The sequence below is a fragment of the Meriones unguiculatus genome, chromosome X, assembly GCF_030254825.1.
Source record: "Meriones unguiculatus strain TT.TT164.6M chromosome X, Bangor_MerUng_6.1, whole genome shotgun sequence".
Lineage (NCBI taxonomy): Eukaryota > Metazoa > Chordata > Mammalia > Rodentia > Muridae > Meriones > Meriones unguiculatus.
This window is the reverse complement of record NC_083369.1, coordinates 51,981,096-51,990,944: the sequence shown is the minus strand read 5'-3', so window position 1 is coordinate 51,990,944 and position 9,849 is coordinate 51,981,096.

Below are 9,849 nucleotides of genomic sequence, written 5' to 3'. Positions count from 1 at the left end.
GAATTTACTGGCATCTACAACTCTAGAGGGTTAGAGTCCATGAATATTATGGTGCAGAGAAGGGCAAAAGCAGGCAAGCATGTTGGAGCAGTAGATAGGAGCTTACATGTTGATCCACAAACATTGGGTAAACAGAGCTAACTAGGAATTGCAGGGTCTTTTGAAACCTCAAGAGCTCCCTAGCAACACACTTCCACCAAAAAGGCCACGCCTTCTAATACTTTCCAAACAGTTTCACCAATTGTGTACCAAACATTCAAACATATGAGATTAAAGGGCCATTTTCATTTAAACCACCACAGGAAAATCTATAGCATTATGAGGTGGAAAAACAGGAATAACAAGCTCAATTTAGAATTATCTTATATATTTAAGCATATCTAGAATATCTGATCGATGTTCACTAAATGTCTATAAGGTCTCCAAATAATTATGACCACATAAATTTCCTTATGTATTTCTAAATGATCCATGGAAAAGTTGTGGATATTCTTTATTGTGATTGCCTTGCTGTTTTACACAAATATAGTTTCCAAAGTGCTAAGTGAAATATGTCTTCACTCAGAGGAACATTATAATCTTCTAAATATTCTCTAACACTGAGAAAAATCTTACAGTATCTCTACCTCTACATTTCAACTTTGACCCTACTCTCAAATATCCCTTAAAAGCCCCACCAGGTAGTTTTAGACTTAGCCATTTTATCTTTAATAATGGGAAGCTATTTCCCAAATACCTCTTAGGTACTGATGCTAGAAGGAGAGTGTTGGGTATTTGAATTGCCATATTATCTAACCCTTTTTAACCATTTTGAGACAAAATTGGGAAATACACAGGATATAGAAAAAAGAGAAATGGATAGAGATTTACTTCATTAGTTTCATAAAAATATTCTCCTATCTAAAGAATAGCTATAATGCAGAAACAAGTATTCTCCAGTGCCTTTTGGAAGTAAGCAAATGGCTTTAAGTCACAGAGGGAATTTCATCTACTACAGAATCTAAAAAGGCATTTACTGGAGTGAGGATGTGGTGATGTGCTTTTTCTGGCATTCATGAGGCCTTGGGCTCTATTTATACCACCACAAGAGAGAAAATGGACATTTGTAAAAAAAAAGTTTCTGAGTGAGTTTTGATCATATATATGTATGTCTTTTGTAAATTGTGTAGCTCTTCAATCAATCCTACTTGTTTAAGGAAACACAATTTATTTTTTTCTCAAACCTAAAATACTATTACTATCACAGTCTTCATATTTACCAAATGTCCATTGGGTTCCTAATACTCTGCTAAATTTTAGAATATGTTCTTGGTTTTGTAGATTAAAATATTAAGGCTGAGATACAATTTGAAGAAATTATCTCTCCATAGCATCAGGAAAAGCATCGCAACTCAGTGGTATATTAAGAAGTGTTAACTAAATATAATTAAAAGACCCCTGGTCAAAGATCTTCTGCTCCCCTACTAACAAAAATCCCTACAGGACATCTGCATCAGTGAATCCCTAGGTCCCTAGGTACTTAGAGTCAGAAAAAGATCCTTAGGAGCATTAAATTTGCTTGACATGAAATGCCTTGAGACAATGGCAGGGGTTTCTTCATAGTACCTGGAACTCACAATGCAGTTAGAAGTCAATACATTTATACAAGATAATATTTTCAAAACTTGACACTGTATTTCCCTAACAGATGTGTAATAAATTTAAAAAATTGGCAGATGTAATTCTGCAGTGGAATAGCATCCCTATCAAACTCCAGAACATTATCAGTACCATCTCTCTGCCTAGGTGCTAAAGGAAAAGATTATTTCAGAATAGTGTCAGAGTCAGATGGTTCTACAAGCTGCACCGCAACATGTTGGCATCCATTTCAGTACTTTTGAAAGGCCAAATATGAAGCCTGACTGCTGACAAGTCTTTGTTACTTCTGTCAGTAAGTGATATTGAATATCTCAAGCAGCAGTGTGTTATTTTGATCTTTTCCTACTGTTCCTTAGTTCTTCCCTGGCCCCTGGCACCAAAAGATAGTCACATCTGGGAAAAATTAATTCACCTACAGATTTTTCTTTATATCTACTGCACTGCATTTGTTATGAGAAGATGTATAGCTCCAAGTAACAAGAATCCCTGAAAATTCCCTTGATTTAAAAGCCAGTTAAATCAGAGCACAGATTTACAGACACACTGCTTTTTCTGACCTGAGGGGCAAAACCTTTTCCTCAGTAGCTGTTGTGCATTTTAACTGGGTCTCTCTGGGTTCTGAGTAGCCCAGCTACCTAAACTCAGTCTTTTCAATTCACAGGTACTACCTATAACATGTCATCATGTCTTAGAACTGTCTTTAGCTGCCCCTTTCTTTTTTAGTTTCTTGAAGGAAGTTCCTTGCAATGGATTCTTCATCTTTTTATCATGATCTAAGAAAGAACACGTACTAGTTAGAATTTCTTCAGTATCAGCCAAATAGGTTGATTCAAATTCTGTGTTTACACCTAAAGAAGGTAATCAAGAAAACGGACACAAGGTAAGATGATCAATCCTCATTTACAAAGACAAATGGGATATGCATTGAGCATATGTCAGGAGTCTACCGCAGAAGGCAACTGAAAGACTCTAGCTAGCAGTGTTTCAAATTAGATAATAAGACTCATAACCAAATCTTCGGCAGAGTACAGGGAATCATATGAAAGAAGGAGAGTTTGATGTGGAAAGAATAGGAGCTCCACAAGAACCAAACATATCTGGGCACAGGGTCTTTTCTGAGATGGACACTCAACCAAAGACCATGAGTGGATATAACCTAGAACCTCTGCTCAGATGTGACCCATGATAGCTCAGTAACCAATTCCTATAGTAAGAGGAAAAAGGACTAATTCTTTCTTTTTCCTTTTTTTATTTATTAATTACACTTTATTCATTTTGTATCTTCCCCATAAACTCCTCCCTCCTCCCCTCCCAATCTCACCCTCCCTACCCTTTCTGCATGAATGCCCCTCAACAAGTCCACTGATGGGGGAGGTTCTCCTCTCCTTTCTGATCTCAGTCTATCAGTTCTCATCAAAAGTGGCTGAATTGTCCTCTACTGTGGCCTGGTAAGGCTGCTCCCCCGTAAGGGGGAGGTGGTCAAAGAACAGGCCAACCAGATTATGTCAGAGGCAGTCCCTCTTCCAATTACTATGTAACCCACTTGGACACTGAACTGCCATTGGCTACATCTGTGCAGGGGTTCTAGGTTATCTCCATGAATAGTCCTTGGTTGGAGTATGAGTCTCTGAGAAGTTCCCTGTGTTCAAATTTTCTTGTTCTGTTGCTCTCCTTGTGGAGACCTTGTCCTCTCCTTGTTTTATCCACTCCTTTGTTGATGGACATCTGGGCTGTTTCCAGGTTCTGGCTATTACAAATAAAGCTGCTATAAACATGGTTGAGCAAATATCTCTGTTGTGTACTTGAGCAAATTTTGGGTGTATACTTAGCAGTGGTATAGCTGGGTCTTGAGGAAGCACTAGTCCTAATTTTCTGAGAAAGCACCAGATAGACTTCCAAAGTATTGTACCAGTTTACATTCACACCAGCAGTGGAGGAGGGTTCCCCTTTCTCCACAACCTCTCCAGCATGTGTTGTCACTTGAGTTTTTAAGCTTGGCCATTCTGATGGGTGTGAGGTGAAATTTCAGGATCGTTGTCATTTGCATTTCCCAAATGGCTAATGAAGTTGAGCATTTCTTTAAGTGTTTCTCTGCCATTCGATATTCCTCTGTCGAGAATTCTCTGTTTAGCTCTGTTCCCCATTTTTTAATTGGATTACATGGTTTGCTGCTTTTCAGCTTTTTAGTTCTTTGTATATACTGGATATCAGCCCTCTATAAGGTAAAGGGTTAGTGAAGATTCTTTCCCAATCTGTAGGCAGTCATTTTGTTTTGATGATGGCGTACTTTGCTTTACAAAAGCTTTTCAGTTTCATGAGGTCCCATTTATTGATTGTTGCTCTTAGAGCCTGTGTTGTTTGAGTTCTGTTCAGGAAGTTGTCTCCTCTGCCAATGAGTTCTAGGCTGTTCCCCACTTTTTCTTCTAACAGACTTAGAGTACTTGGTTTTATGTTGAGGTCTTTGATCCACTTTGACTTTAGTTTTGTGCAGGGTGATAAATATGGATCTATTTTCATTTTTCTGCATGTAGACATCCAGTTGGACTAGCACCATTTGTTGAAGATGCTGTCTTTTTTCCATTGAATGGTTTTGGTTTCTTTGTCAAAAATCGAGTATTCATAGGTGTGTGGGTTTATTTCTGGGTTTTCTATTCAGTTCCATTGATCCTCCTTTCTGTTTTTATGCCAATACCATACAGGTTTTATTACTATTGCTCTGTAGTACAGCTTGAGATCAGGGATAGAAAAACCTCCAAACGATCTGTTATTGTACAGGATTGTTTTGGAAACTCTGGGTTTTTGTTTCACCATATCAAGCTGAGAATCTTTTTTTTTTCAAGGTCTGTAAAGAATTGAGTTGGTATTCTGATGAGAATTGCATTGAATCTGTAGATTGCTTTTGGCAGTATGGCCATTTTCACAATGTTAATTCTACCAATCCATGAGCACGGGAGATCTTTCCATCTTCTGATATCTTCTTCAATTTCTTTCTTCAGAGACTTGAAGTTTTTCTCAAACAGGTCTTTCACTTGCTTGGTTAGAGTCACCCCAAGGTACTTTATGTTATTAGTGGTTATTGTGAAGGGTGTGGTCTCCCTAATTTCTTTCTCGGCCCTTTTTTCTTTGGTATACAGGAGGGCTTCTGATTTTTTTGAGTTGATTTTGTATCCTGACACTTTGCTGAAAGTGTTTATCAGCTGAAGGAGTTCTCTGGTTGAATTTTTGGGGTCGCTCATGTATACTATCATATCATCTGCGAATAGTAACACTTTGAACTCTTCCTTCCCAACTTGTATCCCCTTAATCTCCTTTAGTTGTCTTATTGCTCTGGCTAGGATTTCAAGTACTATGTTGAAGAGATATGGAGAGAGTAGGCAGCCTTGTCTTGTCGCTGATTTCAGTGGGATTGATTTAAGTTTCTCTCCATTGAGTTTGATGTCGGCTATAGGGTTACTGTATATTGCCTTTACTATCTTTAAGTATGTGCCTTGTATCCCTGATCTCTCTAAGACTTTAAACATGAATGGGTGTTGGACTTTGTCAAGTGTTTTTTCCGCATCTAAGGAGATGATCATGTGGTTTTTCTCCTTCAGTTTCTTTATGTGGTAGATTACATTGATGGATTTACATATATTGAACCACCCTTGCATGCCTGGGATGAAGCCTACTTGGTCATGGTGAATGATATCTTGGATGTGTTCTTGGATTCGGTTTGCAAGTATTTCATTGAGTATTTTTGTGTCAATGTTCATAAGAGAGATAGGTCTGAAGTTCTCTTTTTTGTTGGGTCTTTGTGTGGTTTAGGTATCAAGGTGACTGTTGCTTCATAGAATGAGAATGGTAATGTTCCTTCTGTTTCTATTTCATGGAATAGTTTGAGGAGAATTGGTATTAGCACTTCTTTGAAGGTCTGGTAGAATTTTGTGCTGAAACCATCTGGCCCAGGGCTTTTTTTGGAGGGGAGACTGTTAATGACTGCTTCAATTTCCTTGGGGGATAAAGAGATAATCAGTCTTTCTACCTGATATTGTCTTAATGTTGGAAGATGGAATCTATCAAGAAAATTGTCCATTTCATTTAGATTTTCAAATTTTGTGGCATATTTGCTTTTGTGGTATGACCTAATAATTGTTTGCATTTCTTCAGTGTCTGCAGTTATGTCCTTCTTTTCATTTCTGATTTTGCTGATTTGGATAGATTCTCTCTGCTTTTTATTTAGTTTGGCTAAGGGTTTGTCTATCTTGTTGATTTTCTCAAAGAACCAGCTTTTTGTTTCATTGATTCTTTGAATAGTTTTATTTGTTTCTAATTGATTGATTTCAGACCTGATTTTTATTATTTCCAGCCGTCTGTTCCTCTTGGGTGTATCTGCTTCTTTTTTTTTTCCTAGGGTTTTCAGTTGGGACATTAAGGTGCTTGTATGTGATGTTACAAATTTCTTCTTGAAGGCACTTAGTGCTATAAATTTTCCTCTGAGCACTGCTTTCGATGTGTCCCATAAATTTGAGTATGTTATGCCTTCATTTTTATTGAATTCTAGGAAGTCTTTAATTTCTTTCTTTATTTCTTCCTTAACCCAGCTGTCATTGAGTAGTAAGTTGTTCAGTTTCCATGTGGGTGTAGGCTTTTTTTTTTTTCTGTTGTTATTGAGGTCCAACTTTAGTCCATGGTGGTCAGATGAAATACAAGGGATTATTTCAATCTTTTTGTATCTGTTGAGGCTTGCTTTATGACCAACTATATGGTTTATTTTGGAGAAGGTTCCATGCAGTGCTGAAATGAAGGCCTACTCTTTTGAGTTTGGGTGAAAAGATCTGTAGACATCTATTAGGTCCATTTGATTTAGGGACACTGTAAGTGCTTTTATTTCCCTATTTGTTTTCTGTCTAGTTGATCTGTCCTTTGGTGAGAGTTGAGTGTTGAAGTCTCCCATTATTAAGGTATTAGAATCAATGTGTGATTTAAGCATTAATATTGTTTCATTTACAAATGTAGGTGCTCTTGTACTTGGGGCATAGATATTCAAAATTGTGATGTCCTCTTGGTGGATTTTTCCTTTGATGAAAATATAGTGACCCACCTTATCTTTTTTGGTTAACTTGGGTTGAAAGTCTATTTTATTTGATATTAGGATGGCTACTCCAGCTTGTTTTCTGGAACCATTTACTTGAAAAACTTTTTTCCAGCCCTTTACTCTGAGGTAGTGTTTATCTTTGTTGCATAGGTGTGTTTCTTGGATGCAATAGAATGTTGGATCCTGTTTCCACAACCATTGTGTTAATCTCTATCTTTTTATTGGGGTGTTGAGTCCATTGATGTTAATAGATACTAGAGACCAACAATTGTTACTTACTTTTGATACGGTGTTGGTGGTGTCACTGAGTTTCATTGCTTGTATTCTTTTGGGTTTTTTGTTGTGTAGTTATCTATTTCCTCTGTTTCCTTAGATGTAGTTGTTTTCTTTGGTTTGGAGTTTCCCTTCTAGTAACTTTTATAGAGCTGGGTTACTATGTAGATATTGTTTAAATTTGGTTTTGTCATGGAATATTTTGAATTCTCTGTCTATGTTGATTGAAAGTTTTGCTTGGTATAGTAGTCTGGGTTGGAATCTGTGGTTCCTTAAGGACTGCATGATTTCTGTCCAGGCCCTTCTGGCTTTCATAGTTTCTGTTGAGAAATCTGGTGTGATTCTGATAGGTCTACTTTCATATGTTATTCGGCCTTTTTCCCTTGTTGCTTTTAATTTTTTTTCTTTGTTCTGTAGGTTCAGTGTTTTAACTATGATGTGACGTGAAGAATTTCTTTTCTGGTCTAATCTACTTGGTGTTCTGTAGGCCTCTTGTATGTTTATGGTCATCTCTTTTTTTAAGTTGGGAAAATTTTCTTCTACAATTTTCTTGAAAATATTTTCCGGACCTTTGAGCCTGATGTCTTCTTTTTCTTCTACTCCTATTATTCTTAGATTTTGTCTTTTCATGGTGTCCTTGATTTCTTGGATGTTTTGTGTATGGAACTTTTCTGATTTTATATTTTCTTTGAGAGACGTGTCAATTTCTGCAAGTGTATCTTCGGCTCCTGAGATTCTCTCTTCCATCTCTTGTATTATGTTGGTGATGCTTATCTTTGTGGTTCCTGATCTTTTCTCTATGTTCTCCAGCTCCAGGTTTTTCTCTATTTGTGTTTTCTTTATTGATTCTAATTATTTTTTCATGTCTTGCACCATTTCCTTCATCTGTTTGAATGTGTAATGCTGCTTTTTAATGAAGGCTTCTGTTTTTTTGTCCATTTCCTCTCTATTTAACACTAATTGTGTCTCTACTTCTCTGGCTGTATTTGCCTGTATTTCTATGAGGGCTTTGTATATTTCTTCTTTATTTGCCTTCATTTGTGTGGACATTTCTTTGAAGGCTTTGTTCATTTCCTCTTTGTTCACCTCAACTTTTGTGGTTATTTCTCTAAGAGCTTTATTTATTTCCTCTTGTTTGTCTTTGGCTATTTCTCTGAGGGTTTTGTTCATTTCATCTTTATGGGCCTCTAATAGCTGGAGAAACATAGTTTTGAGGTCGTTTTCTTGTATATCTAGTGAGTTGAAGTGTCCATTGGTTTGTGGGGTTTCTGGTGAGGTCATTATGTCCTGATTTTTGTTGGGTGTGTTCTTACGTCTGCCTCTAGCCATCTGGTTATTGATAACCCTCACTGTTTGTTCCTTGAGTTTGTAGTTCAGGCTATGAGCTTCTCTTCCTGTTTTCTGGACTGTTTTTTTCAGGAAGGTGAGAGAGGTTCACTGGTTTGGGAGTGTGCGTTGTGGTTTCAGTTTTGCCTAAGTAAGGAATGTGACGCTGGTGTTATTCGCATGCCATTTTAGTGGGCACAGTGTGCATGTGTGGATTTTCTGACTATTGCAGTGTCCTACAGGCCAAACTAGTATGCATTTCTGTCTGAGATCCAGGGATTGTTTACCTGGATTACACTGGTGGACCCACAAGGCAGAAGCTTCAGCATTGGGGTTGCTATCCCAAGAATCCCTATGATGCCAACACTAGGGGTGTGGTTGGCAGGGATCTCTTCTGGTTGCTTGTGTGGAGAGGCCCTGGGTCTGGGGCAAACTTTCCTTAGAAGCCTCACTCACTCCCTTGCAGGGCCAGTTGGAATGCACAGGGGTTCCCCTTGCTCTCTACTCTCCAATTTCGTCCTGCTGCGGAGAATGTGCGGGTAGGCTAATAGCTCTGTGGCACTGTGGCAGCAGGACTCCGTGTCCACCCTTCCTGTGTGCTGCCTCTCTGTCCTTTCCTCTGCCAGGAGGGGTTTTGTTGGCTGGTCCGGGGGTAGCACGGGAAAGATTTGGGTTGAGTGTTCTCAATCCCAGATCCCGGGCTCAGATCTCTTTGCCAGAAGCAGCCTGGCGGTAGAGCCTATGTTTGCTGATTCCGGGATAGTACCAATTAGGGTTGAGTGTCCTCAGATCCAGAACTCAGGTTTCTCTGCCAGGGGCCGCTGGGTGAGCTGGAGAGCGGGAGCTGTCTCCTGTGGCAGGCTGCCTCTCAGTCCTTCTCCTTTGACCTTCCCCTCCACTAGGGCAAGCTTATGTTGGCACTGTCAGGGGAGTGCCAGGAGGGGTTGGGAATTCTCAGAACCAATCCTAAGCAGGGGTTTCTCTTCCAGGAGTCGCTGGGTAAGCTGGAGAGGGGGTGCTGTGTCCTCTGGCAGGTTGCCTCTCTGTCCTTCCCCTCTGACCTTCCCTTCCACTAGGGCAAGCTTATGTCTGCACTCTCAGGGGAGTGCCAGGAGGGGTTGGGACTTCTCAGTCCCGATCCTTAGCCGGGGTTTCTCTGCCAGGGACTGGTGGGCCACCCGTGCTAGGACTTGGTGCTAGTCCTTATTGTGCTGTGCCCGGGAGAGTCTCAGGACGTGTTGAATGACCACAGTCCCAGATCCAGAGCTGAAGATTGTTTGCTAGGGGCAGCCGGCAGCACTGGGGTCCGGTTGCTGTGATCCTTCAGCTCTGCTGGGGCTGAGTTACCATGGTGTTCTTGTTTTGGGGGAGTGCACGAAAGGATTGGGTTTTCTCAGCCCCGATCTTGGGTTTTTTGTTTGTTTGTTTTTTGTTTTATTTTTGTGGGAGCTTTAGCTCTTGCTGGGGCTGGGGTACAGACAGTGTGGTCTGTGGCAGATTCTTCTGGACGCATCCTGCCTCCTCCGAAGAGGGAGTAG